This window comes from Silene latifolia, chromosome Y, assembly GCF_048544455.1.
Source record: "Silene latifolia isolate original U9 population chromosome Y, ASM4854445v1, whole genome shotgun sequence".
Taxonomy (NCBI): Eukaryota; Viridiplantae; Streptophyta; class Magnoliopsida; order Caryophyllales; family Caryophyllaceae; genus Silene; species Silene latifolia.
Genome location: NC_133538.1, coordinates 125,143,384 through 125,157,139, shown reverse-complemented (window position 1 = coordinate 125,157,139; position 13,756 = coordinate 125,143,384). Strand labels below are relative to the sequence as shown.

Here is a 13,756-nt window from a genome sequence, read left to right as displayed (position 1 = left end):
CAAAAATAATATGGACTCTATATTATCCATTGTGCCGAAATAAAAGGTTAGTGGAAGCTAATATTGTGTTTGTTTAATTATTATAAGAACACAATGATTACCTACATTCCTAGCCATGCAACCCTAATATTCTTGTGAAGACAAAGGTGTTCATGCATTGGCTCCCCAAAAACCCCTCCTCTTACCCGGTTTTGAGAAGGCAAAAGCCATCATGGCTTTTGTTTTATTTTTACCTAATAATATACAAAATGTTGTATATCATTATTCATTCTATTCCATCATCAAATATAGAGATTTCTAGTGAGATAAAATCCTCTCTTCTTCTCTCTTAAAAACCGAAACAAATAAGTGTTTTATAAAAGTTTTGGTTCAATTTTCTACCTTTGATTAATATTATAACTAGTATTTGTAATATTAATTATATTAAGAAAAGCCTTGGGTATAATACATAGGGAGAGATCTTACACTTAGATCTTTGTTCTTCCATTGGAAAAGCTCAAGAACAAGAAGAGAAAGCTGATCTCTCTTGTGCCCTAATAGCCGAAATCTACTATGTAAGGACATGATTTCTCCTCTATTTATATTATCGTTTGCATGCATAAGATCCGTTTTAATTTTATGACAAATTAGTTTTGACATATTTGAGTATGTTAACATGTATATGAATCTATTTTTCCTTCAAAGGTAACAATTAAATTTGAATGAATTATTATAAATACAAACTGTTGTGATTTATAAACGGTAAAATATTTTGGTACAAGTAATTATGAAATTACTAAGTCGATTTTTTGTATATGACGTGTTTTAATTAATACGTTGATTTTTAATATGTTAAAAATACATAACAAATTTATGTTACATGTGACATGTTACATATTGACAAATTGACAAAAATAATATGGACTCCATATTATAATTGTACCGAAATTAAAGGGATATTAGGCTAATATTGTGTTGTTTAATTTATTAGTAAACACAATGATTACCTAATAGCCTAGCCATGCAACCCTATTAAACATTGTGAAGACAAATGAGTGCATGCATTGGCTCCCCTCCCACTCCCTTTGTCCGGTTTTTAAGAGAGAAAAACCAATTGGTTTTTCCTCTTAATTTTACCTCATATACAATAAGGTTATTGTTATTATTTTTCATTCAACCACTTATCTAAAATAAGAGTTTTAGAGAGATAAAAAGCTCCCATTCTTCCTCCTTCAAAAACCGAAATATTAAGTGTTATATATAATATTTTGGGTAATTTTCTACTAAATTAATATTGTACTAGTTCTTATAATATTAATTTTAATTAAGAGAAAGCCTTGGGTATTAAGCTTAGGGAGAGATCCTACACTTGGATCTTAGTTCTTCCATTAAAGGAAAGCACAAGAACAAGAGAGAAAGGTGATCTCTCTTGTGCCCATAAAACCGAAACATCCAATGTAAGAACATGATTTCTCCTCTATTTTGCTCTTTTGTTTGCATGCATAAAATCCATATTTAATTTTATGACAAATTAAATTAAGACATATATGAATATGTAAGTATATAGATCAACTTTTCCTTCAATCGGTATCAAGAGCCATGGTTGTTTGCATGCAAATCGGTTAAAAGTTTTTCCGAGTTATAAAGATTAACATATAAAACTTGTAAAATTTGTGTTATTATGATATATCACGAAATTAATTCATGCATGTTAATATTTCTGGTCCTAAAATGTTTTAGGATATTTTGGTTAAATTTACGGATTTTTATTGTTCATATTTTACAATAATGGCATTTAAATATGATTTTATGAGTAAAAATGTCATTTTCGGTCTAAAATTAGCTATACTTTTAATTTTCCAGTAATTTTTGGATATGTTGTCATATATATTATTTTGAGATAACCTGTAAATTTTCATAATTTTTGGACTTGTTATGCTCGAAAAATGGATTTTTCATTATTAAATTCGGATTTAGGTGAAAAATAGGTTAATATGAGTTAAATTTCGAATCGGTCATAGAAATTTAATATGTTGTCACATGCAATTTTACAAGATGTGTGTAAAATAATGGGCTATAGTGAAGTCTTTTTGCATGATTTATGGATTTTTGAAGAAAAATAGCATAAATAGTGACATTATTAGTGAAAAATTAATAAAACATAATCTATGACTAAGGAAAAACGTTTAATATTGCATTTTATTATCTTTTTCAGATCTAAAATTGAAAAGTTGATGAATAAAATTTTTCTCATGTTTTATGATTATTTTATTAAAAACCGATAAACCGCAACATTGTTTTTCCGGAAAATTTCGAAATTTTTAACCTAAGTTTTTGAACATTATGAGTGTCATGGTATTTTTCCAGAATGTTCATGAGTTTAAATTTCAAATTTCAAATTTATTTGAAATTTTGTGATTTATTTGAAGTTTATAACTTATTTTTGTAATTTTTTAGTCCATTAATGAACAATTTTATAAATATGAGTTAATTATGGTCAAATTATTAGTGAAGACTATATTTTGAGTCCTAAGAGGTTAGGGTAATTAACTTATGCATAAATATGAATTTATGTAATTTTTGTGATTGTAAAATGTTGAAATCACGCAAATCCGTAAAAACCGAGTAATATACGATATTGGCTAATTAAAGGCGATTTAGCATAAAATTGGGCATGTTCATACATATTATAATGCTGAATTTTCTTTATGATTGTCATAATTTTAATTTATGTAATTTTTGAATTATGTAATTTTACTTAGTATGGCCTTAGATTTTAATTGGTATTTCCCGAAATGTATGGGAATATCGATTCGGTTGTAATTTTATTGTGATCTCGTATCACCGTTTTGTAATTTAATAGATTTATTTTATTTTAGTTACAAATGTATAATAGGAAATTATGTAATTTTATTCATTCCGGAGTTCCCAAAGACGGATTTCTTCAAGAATGGCGATACATAAAGACGGTGTTACCTCGAGATGCGTGCCACAACCGAAGTTCACAGGACCAATGGAGTTGGTTTCCGAATATGTAATAGTTAAATAGTTTTTCTATTTTAGGAATGGCCATACTAGGATTTTTTTTTTATGCTTGCATTTTATTTTATGTCGCATGCATCGCTAAATCGCCATAACTAAAACATGCATCCTTATTTTATCGAGTTTATCGACCGTGTCAATTAAAATTATCGTAGTTCACCGATTTAGTTCACTTAAAACGTGATAGATAATAAATTGACATGACCTCTCGCTAAAACAATTAATTGAGACATAGCCTTACCAAATAGTAGAAACCATGAAAACCTATTTCGCGAGGGAGTGCACTCGGCCATCCAGGGGTACAAACCTTGTTACGTAGGGGAAGTGGGTGATGAATGTCTATCCACCGAATTCGTGTTGATGAGGGTTTCATCGGCCATCCCGTGCCCAAATTAATGTGAATTTGGATCATGGACACATTTATTCGAAATTTGGATTGACCTCAACGGAAGTATTCGTGACCGTAGTCGCATGTGTTCCGGGCTATAGATAAATATTAGAGTAATTTTATCGACCAAGAGTTCTAAAACTAGAATCGATTAAACGTTAATCCATCGAGTTATATTAATAAGGGTTCCATCGGCTATCCCGTGCCTAAGTTGATATGAATTTGCGTCTTGGAATCATTTATCTAGTTGGGTAGAGGTCACTAGAAAAATGCATAAAACTTATTTAAATCATACATTTTACGAGTATTATTTTTAAAACGACATTTGTTTTACTTCTTATATTTTGTTTTGTAGACCATTTCTTTTTCTCATAACAAATGGCAACACCAACTCCAAACGCCACACCTCTCGCTAGTTCATCATGGCTCTGATCCTTTATGGATCGATGTAAACTTGAAAAGAATGGGTCAAATTTCTCCGATTGGGATGCCCAACTCAAATTGGCCGCCCAAGGTGACGACAAGCTTCGTTACCTTACCGAGGCCTCTCCACCCGAACCTACTACTAGGTCGACCGCCGCCACTAGGGAAGCATATGAGGCTTACCAAAAGGAGTCCGCCGCAATGAAAAATGTCTTGATATTTGCGATGGAGGCGGACCTCCAAAGGAGAGCCTTTAAAATGGGCAATGCTAATGAGATTTACTCCAAGCTTGTGACAATGTTTTCACAAACTCCGCGGATCGTCCAATATGAGGCGGCCGCAGCATTCTTTGATCTCGACTTCAAAGAGGGCCAAAAGGTTAGCCCTCATGTGCTCAAACTTATGGAGCTTGTCGAGACATTGAAGATTCAAAAGGTTGAAATCCCCAAAGAACTCATTGTAGATAGGATTCTACACTCCTTGTCTAAAGTGAAACGTATGTTCAATTCCGGGTGAATTTTAACATGCAAGACAAGGATGTGTCTCTTGAGGAGTTGCACAAGTTACTTGTGCAAGCCGAAAGGGACATGGGGTTAAATGTGAACCCGCCCAAGGATGTGCTTAACATAAGCACTAAGAGTAAGGGGAAGTTCAAGAAGAATGGGAGGAAGGGCAAGAACCAAGCTCCCACATTCACCAAAGCTAAGACTTGTGAAGCTAGCACTTCAAAGATCAAGAAGGGTCCTCTTGATAAATGCCATTATTGTAATGGTATGGGACATTGGAAAAGAAATTGTTCCAAATACCTTGGTGATATTAAGGCTGGAAAGATTACTCCAGTAGGTAAATGACTATCCTTCTTTTATGTTTCTAATTTAACTATGGTATTATGATGCAAAGTTGTGATAATGTATCTCCCTTTTTATTGTAAATAGGGCCTCCACCAAGCAAAGACAAGGGAAAGGAAAAGCAAGCATGAGAAACCATCAAGAAGCTAGGGATAGCTTTCATGGAGCTTTGCTTTTCATTGTCTTATTTTAAAATTATGTTTTGAATTTCAGAACTTTAAGTTTCCGTGTTCGACATGGAAATGTATTTTGGATAATGGGTTGTATTTTGGATAATGGTGACTTGGTTTGCAACCCAAGTCACCCGTTTTATCATTTTATCCGTTTGTTCTAAAAATTCATGTTTAAATGCTTGTTCTTAGAAACATATAACTTAAAGTGATCCAATAGACAAATATAATGACGGGTTTCACTATATGTCCACATGCTTAAGGCTTGTGTATGATCATTTATAAAGCGATTTTGAGTCTATGAACTCTCTTAAAGGAATGTCAATCACCAAGTACACATATGAAATCTATAACTATTAGTCAATCTATGAGATAGTTCTCCTTATAACTTCAACATCATTATTTGTGTCTCATATGCTATCTTTGAATCTATAGTGTATTTATTCTAAAGATAGAATGGGAGAAAAATGAGGACACAACAACACACAAGGCAAGATAAAATTGTGTACTTGTGTAAATGAAGATCTACGCAAGAGAGAATGATTTGAATGAAGGTATATCTATTTACATAGTATACCGACTAGATGAGATCTATGGTCTCAAGTAAGTTCTATATGACAAAAGAGACCAAGTGAAGTAATCGAAAGAACATATTCTTATGATAACTACACGAGGAGACCAAAAGAAAGTTTTGGAAGAAAAATGCCTAATGTAAAGTCTTAACAAGTTTTTTGACTAAGTTCTATATGATAAATTTTGACCAATAGTTTCAACCTTGAGATTTACTTAAGAGCCTAAATGAATCATAGTAACATACTAGTTATGATCGAGTTGCAAAGATTGATATACCGATATCTTCAATGACCAAGTTTTAACCACGCAAATGTCATTACTTAACCTCATTATGAAATGATTAAACCTCCGTCCGAAAGGGTATTTTCGAAGGACGTGTTCTAAATATTATTTATATTTGAATAATGACATTGTTACACATCATTATGACATGAGTGTGTTAGAGATTTAAAATCTCTTTCCGTAAGGTTAAGATGAGACCTCTTCGAAATAGGTATTTTGAAAGGATATGATGGGAACATATATGGTTTTATCTTAATAACTTGGCAATGCAATTTATGTTTCAATTCTTGATAAGTTTCGATTGAGAAGTCAATTTCGAAATATGTAGAATTGAGTGGGAGTTAGGAAATTCTCATGTGAAGACATAGAATTTAGTGGGAGCTATCATCCTTTGAATGTTTACAACTCATCACTCATTAAAGAATGACGAGCTAATACCTTCTTTCATAAAGAAGTTTTGAGTTTTCAATTCTGGATGAAAATGGACTATGATGAATCCAATTACATCAAGGGATGTTGGATTAGTATTAAGAGATACACATCGTATCAACATTCACATAGGTTATTCATGTAGATGAAAATGGAATTGCCATTAGCAGTCATGGTCGTTCATTGAACCTATGAACGGTTGATCTCATGATTATTAGTAACTAATGTTTCCGCCATTAGAATAATCATGCACATGTCCAAATAATGAATCATATGCATAAGAGCATGATGATTCATTGGTAAGCCACAATAGAAATGTCATGAATTCTCAAGTAGAATCCGATGAGCGATTTCGGTGTTTGTCAAAATGCTCTTATATGTGTCAAGAGGTTGCGCATATTAATGAAAATACGAACACATGTAAGGATTTATGAGAATCCTAAATCTTTCAAGCCTAAGAAAGAGAAATAAGAAGTTTTGGAAAGATACTTAGTTGAATGAGAAGTTACTCAAAACTAATCTTTCCTAACTATGCTAAGACTTGTGAGAAGTGCTTGGCCAATCGTCTTGTCAAATTGTTGCAAGACTCTACAAAACGTATACCTAGTACATTGTGTGTGGATGGAGTGCTTGATCAGTACAAGTTATATCATTCACCACAAATTCGTTCGTTATGTGATAATCGATAAGAAAGTTCTTTCAAGATAAAGAACCAAAACCGAGATCGGGAACCTTGATGTGTACTTGGTAAGGTTCATGCTATGAGAGAGAACATGAATGTAAAGGAAAATGCAAGTGTAAGAAGTTTGAACACATGGACACATGGCATGTTAAACTTCTATTGCAATCAATAAGTGTTTACACTTATAATACACATCACAAGGTTGTAATATGATATTGACTACCCGAGTGTGATGTCGACATTTGTCGTTTGAGTTATTATTAACTCACCTTGTACATTGTTATATCAAAACGGGTTGTGAAGACAATTGAACCCCGTTAAAGTGAACACGGATTAACATTGTATTTGCCCATAGATACTTGTATGAGGTGACGTCTCGAAGTGACTAGAGTGTGATGCGATTGATGGCAAGTTCAAGTGCCATAGAGTCATGTGAGATGACTAGTCGATCACATAGGCAGACTGTTAGGAACTTTTTGTCGGGCCTAATGACCGCTTATAGAGTTCTGGCAAATTTATATAGCCTAGTCGTGGCGAGAGCTACTATAGTATTCAAATGAGTCGATTCTTTTGACTAAAGACTATTCGCCTAAGATGGCACAGTTTCAGATTAACTTTGATTTGTGTTACTACGACCTTCGTAAATGGGGTCAAATGGGCATATTTTGGGTTATGATGGCTGCGGCTAGTCGAAGGGAATGAGTACGATAGGAATTGTCCACCCCTAGTCAGGGTTATAACAATATCTCAGGGCCACTCGAGGAGTAATGAACTGGAAATGCGTGGCCACGCTCGGATTGTGTCAATGGTGGATAAATCCGGTCAATCAGTTATTCTCCAGATCGAGGAAACCACTCTCGATATGATCACTTGCAAGTACGACCTGAAAGACACCCATTGAGTGGGAGATAGTAATAGGACAAGAGAATTGGTGACGCACACTTGTCAAGGACAAGTGGGAGATTGTTGGAATATGTGTCCTCCGACAATAATGCGATCACGACTGTTGATCATGATGATCACACGTTTAAATCTCATTATAAAGAATACAATTGGGAAGTAATATTTTTACTGTCAACTGGTCAACATATATCGGTAATGATTGGCTGACTAGAGTTTGACATTACTGTCGTGCGACGGTGGTGATCAGTTGATCCCCTAGGTCATACCTATAGGGCAACACTCTTAATTGATCATTTAATTAATCGTATAATGTTACGAGTTAATTAAATTACTTGAAAATTTGACGGACGAATTTGGAAGTAAAATTTACGTATCACATTGAAATGTGATTAAATGGGATACGGTCTGAGTAATCGAATTGTATCATTACTCGGATGAAATAATTGTTTAAGGTAACAATTAAATTTGAATGAATTATTATAAATACAAACTGTTGTGATTTATAAATGGTAAAATATTTTGGTACAAGTAATTATGAAATTACTAAGTCGATTTTTTGTATATGACGTGTTTTTATTAATACGTTGATTTTTAATATGTTAAAAATACATAACAAATTTATGTTACATGTGACATGTTACATATTGACAAATTGACAAAAATAATATGGACTCCATATTATAATTGTACCAAAATTAAAGGGATATTAGGCTAATATTGTGTTGTTTAATTTATTAGTAAACACAATGATTACCTAATAGCCTAGCCATGCAACCCTATTAAACATTGTGAAGACAAATGAGTGCATGCATTGGCTCCCCTCCCACTCCCTTTGTCCGGTTTTTAAGAGAGAAAAACCAATTGGTTTTTCCTCTTAATTTTACCTCATATACAATAAGGTTATTGTTATTATTTTTCATTCAACCACTTATCTAAAATAAGAGTTTTAGAGAGATAAAAAGCTCACATTCTTCCTCCTTCAAAAACCGAAATATTAAGTGTTATATATAATATTTTGGGTAATTTTCTACTAAATTAATATTGTACTAGTTCTTATAATATTAATTTTAATTAAGAGAAAGCCTTGGGTATTAAGCTTAGGGAGAGATCCTACACTTGGATCTTAGTTCTTCCATTAAAGGAAAGCACAAGAACAAGAGAGAAAGGTGATCTCTCTTGTGCCCATGAAACCGAAACATCCAATGTAAGAACATGATTTCTCCTCTATTTTGCTCTTTTGTTTGCATGCATAAAATCCATATTTAATTTTATGACAAATTAAATTAAGACATATATGAATATGTAAGTATATAGATCAACTTTTCCTTCACGCTCGGATTGTCCCTCTTTCGCACGGATTCAAGTCCATCCGTGGGTGCTTCGTAACCCGTGTCATTCATTCTTCATTTCTTGTGGTCTTCATTGTGAGGGCACTACAAAGGCTTGGATAGCCTAGGCAATTTCTATCCCCACACTAAAGTAAAATACTACACATCAATAAACTCATAAGTCCCTCCGTCACTTCTCTCAAAATGATGAAAATCTTGATCAAGGCATAAAAATGTAAATCCAAAATTGACAAAAATGCAAACAATAATTAAAATGCAAGTTAGGGAGTTAGAATATTTACAAGTAGTGGTTTAGGGGGGACTCCACCAAACTCTCATCCAATAATGAGATGTCAAGGGGGCATGTTCAAGGTGTTGTTGATGTTGCTCAACACCTTGAAAAAGTAGTCGAAAGCTTGTTCATTGTCTTGATAAAGATCTTCAATAGACCTTTGTACTTGTTGTTCTTCATGGTGGTCTTGGGTCATAGCATTACCGATATAGGGATTGAATATCCCTTCAAACTCATCATCCCAAAGACCGCATACTTCTTCTACTTGGTCCCTAAAAATGTCATAAGTTGATGATGACAACTCTCCTTCTTTCTTATCTTGGCCAATGAGGCCTTCTTCTTCACTTGTCATGAGTGAGCTTGTCAAGCTCTATTTGTTGCAATTTCCTTGCTCTTTTGATGGAGCATCATCCACTTTCTTCTTCCATTGAAATTCCAACTTCTTCCTATCATCTTTCCGGCTATAGTGATCAACCATAAAACATGTCTCATGTAATCGTGGAGCTCTCATTATCTTGTCAAGATTGAAAGTGATGGTTTCATCTCCCACTTCAAGGGTGAGCTCTCCATATTTTACATCGATCACCGCTCCCGCGGTGTGTAAGAAAGATCTTCTTAAAATAATAGGAATGTTGGAGTCTTCTTCCATATCAACAATAACAAAGTCCACCGGGATGAAGAATTTGCCAATTCTTACCGGCACATCTTCCCATAACCCTAAAGGTGTCTTCGTAGATCGATCTGCCATTTGAAGTGTGATATTAGTGCACTTGAGTTCTCCCATTCCTAGCCTCTTGCTTACCGAATATGCCATGACACTAACACTTGCCCCAAGATCACATAAAGCTTTGTTGATCGTGGTGTCGCCAATGGTACATGGAATGGAGAAACTTCCCGGATCCTTTAGTTTTGGAGGTGAACTTCCTTGTAGGATGGCACTACTCACCTTAGTGAAAGCAATAGTCTCAAGCTTCCAGATGGATTTCTTCTTTATAAAAATATCTTTCATATACTTTGCATAGGCCGGAACGTGATTGATTAATTCCGTAAATGGAATCGAGACTTCCAAATTCTTCACAATCTCCATGAACTTTCCAAGTTGATCATCAAACTTAGGCTTAGCTTGACGACTTGGAAAAGTAAGTCTAATCACAATAGGCTCCTTCTCTTTGGCCTTCTCTTCATTCTCCTTTGTAGCTTTTTGAATGGTGGGTTCTTCTTCCCTAGAGTTTTGCACAACTCTTTCCTTGTCACTAGCATTCACAACATCTTCATCAACGGGCCTCTTTGGCCCTTCATAGCTTGTAACACTCCTCAAATGAATGGCACTCACCGATTCTTGTCTTGGGGGATTACCTTGAGGTGGTAATTGCCCCTTTTGTCTTTGTGAACTTCAAGATGCTAATTGAGACATTTGGGTCTCCAACATCTTTGTGTGAGCTAGTATGTTGTTAATGGTGATGTCTTTTGCTTGGCTATCCTTTTGCATTTGAGTGAAAAACTCTTGTTGGTTCTTTTGCATTTGGAGGACCGCTTTTTGAACATCAAAACCTTGGTCATTTGATTGAGTGTATGGAGTTTGATTTTGGTAACCTTGGTTTTGGTTGTAAAAGGGTCTTTGATTTTGGTTTCTCATTGGAGCTGGGGTGTATGTTGGTTGAGGGTTTTGAACATTTTGGCTTTTGTATGAGAGGTTGGGATGGAATTTGGTGTTTTCATTGTAATAGTTGGAATAAAGGGTACCACTCTTTTATGCTTGGAAAGCATTCACTTGTTCACTTATTCCCCTACATTCACTTTGGTCATGTCCCAAAGTTCCACAACTCTCACATATTCCACTTGGAATTGATGAAGATGCCCCCATGGCATTAACATGTTGCTTAGGTGATTTGGAGGCTTCTTCAAGTTTAGCCATAGCCTTTTCAAACTTCAAATTAAAGGTATCAATATGAGCACTAAGTTGAGCACCCAATTGGGTAATAGAGTCAACTTCATGCTTTCCTCCTCTAGTAGCCTTCCGAGGTCTATTATATTGTGAGTTATGGACCGCCATTTCCTCAATCTTGTTCCACGTTTGATTATCGTCAACTTCGGTAAACATACCATTTGATCCCATGTTGAGAATGTTTCGGGAGTCTTCATAAAGACCATTCCGAAATTGTTGTACCAAGAACCACTAGCTAAGTCCATGATGAGGACATGAGTGACAAGTTCCTTTGAATCGCTCCCAAGCTTCATACAAAGATTCTTCGTCCCTTTGTTTGAATCCCTTTATTTGGGCTCTTAGCATGTTAGTCTTTTCCGGAGGGTAGAACTTTTTGTAGAAAGCAAGTGCCAATTTCTTCCAAGAGTCAATACCAAGAGTAGCCTTATCAAGGCTCCTTAACCATTGTTTCGCGGTACCAATCAAAGAAAAAAGAAATAAAACCCATCGAATTTGGTCTTGAGTAACTCCGGTTTGTGAAATAGCATCACAATAGTCACAAAAAGTATCCATGTGAGAATGAGGGTCTTCACTAGGCATCCCCCCAAATTGGCTTTTTTCGACTAATTGGATAAATGCGGATTTTACAATGAAATTACCGGTCAAATGTTGTGGTGTGGGAGTACCATTTGGTAGGTTCTCCTTGGTTGGTACGGAATGTGATAAAAATTTAGGCATTGTGGGTTGATTTTGTGGTGAGTTATGTGTTGGGTTATCTTCTCCTTCTCTTGCAAAAGGGTTGATGAACTCAATATTGTTTGGTTGAATATCCACAATCTCACCAATACCTCTCAAAGTAATTCTAGCAAGTCTTCTATTGGTTGTCAAATTTCTTTCAATTTCGTGATCAATAGGTAACAAGTTACCTTGTGATCTTCTAGACATGCAAAATATCAAACAACTTGAAAACAATTAGAACAAACCTTGAGGAGTTTTACTTCCTCAAGGCAAAGAAAGACACAACTAAGAACAATCAAAGAAAATCAAATCAAGTTAACACCGTCCCCGGCAACGGCGCCATTTTTGGTCGGACTATCGTTTTCGGTTACTTGTCGTTAGGAGCACCTAGACCAAAACAATATTTATAACTTCACAAACTACTCTACTATTAGTAAAGAGGTAAATAAAGGTCGGATCCCAAGGGACGGGTATTGATGTAGGATTTTAGATTGCAAATGGTCGTGTCTAAGGGTGTCACAATTTGGGTTGAGATAAGAGATCACTAAACTAAATAACAATGTAAATAAACAAGCAAGACGATTAAAATGAGATGTAAACAATTGACTAAAAGCACAAGGGTGTCATGGGTTAATAGGGGATACATGGGAATTGATCATACAAACATGTTCTCAAATTATAAGCAAGCAATTATTGTTGTGATAGGATCGAGTTGGTTTATATCTTACAATCCTAGGAAGGTTTGGGTCCCGGAGCCGAATCGATTAGATTGTACAACATCTACAAGTCGACTTAATCCTCCCTACTCAACTATATGCCCTAATGAGACTCGAGTTGGTTTATGTCTTACAAGTCTCATTGAATAGGTAAGTGATGGGTAAAAAATGCAAGGATTCATAGGCTCGCATATCATCAAACATAACATGTGCATAAGTTGAGATCACAACAAGCAAGCAAATAAATTATGTGAACATATTAGATTAAGCATGAATCATTCCCCATGTTGGTTTCCCCTAATTCCCCATTAACCCTAGTTAAGAGACTACTCACTCATTATCAAGTTTAACATGCTAACAAGGTTGTCAATCATATTAACAAAGCAAAACATGATGAATGAATGGAAATGATTAAAAATAATTAAAAAGGGATTAAGAGAATTATACTTAATGATGATTCCAAAATAATAAGCAAAGAATAATAGAAGTATTTGATGATTGATGGAAGGTTGTCAATCTCCCAATAATACCCAAATAATCTTCAATTACCCAAAATAAATGATGAACAATAGAGAAATTAAGGAAATGAGATTTGTATTAATGCTTAATTAAGAGTTGATTACAAGATTAAGATGAGATTAAAATAACATAAAAAGAGCATAAGAAGGATGTGTGAATCTAATTAGTACAATGGAGTATTTATACTAAGGATTAGGTACATAAATTAGGGTTACTAAGGGCTTAAATGACGATTAAGACCCTTAAGAAAAGTTGAGGAAGTGCTCCTCTCGAAGGAGATGCTCATCTCCGCTTCGCTAGTCTTCATAGAATATGCTCATCCCGAGCGGCTTGAGGTAGGGATGGCCTGCACTGGAGAGGAATCCGAGCGGCTTGGTGAGGGCGACGCTCGGATTGAGAGGGGCCAGGACGAGCGGATTGGTAAGAGGACGCTCGGATTGTAGCAGGCCAGGACGCTCGTCCCGTGCACTGCGACGCCCGGATTGTTGGCCAGTCAGCTTCTCTTCTTTTCTTTCCCCAA

The 13,756-nt window shown here is 35.1% G+C and overlaps 1 non-coding gene across 1 annotated transcript; it reads left to right on the top strand.

The window, feature by feature from the left end:
• The first annotated feature begins 11,522 nt into the window (after nucleotides 1-11,522).
• LOC141635187 (small nucleolar RNA R71) lies at nucleotides 11,523-11,629 on the top strand. Its single transcript, XR_012539891.1, has one exon. It is a non-coding gene; the product is annotated as a small nucleolar RNA R71 (small nucleolar RNA).
• The last annotated feature ends 2,127 nt before the right edge of the window (nucleotides 11,630-13,756 follow it).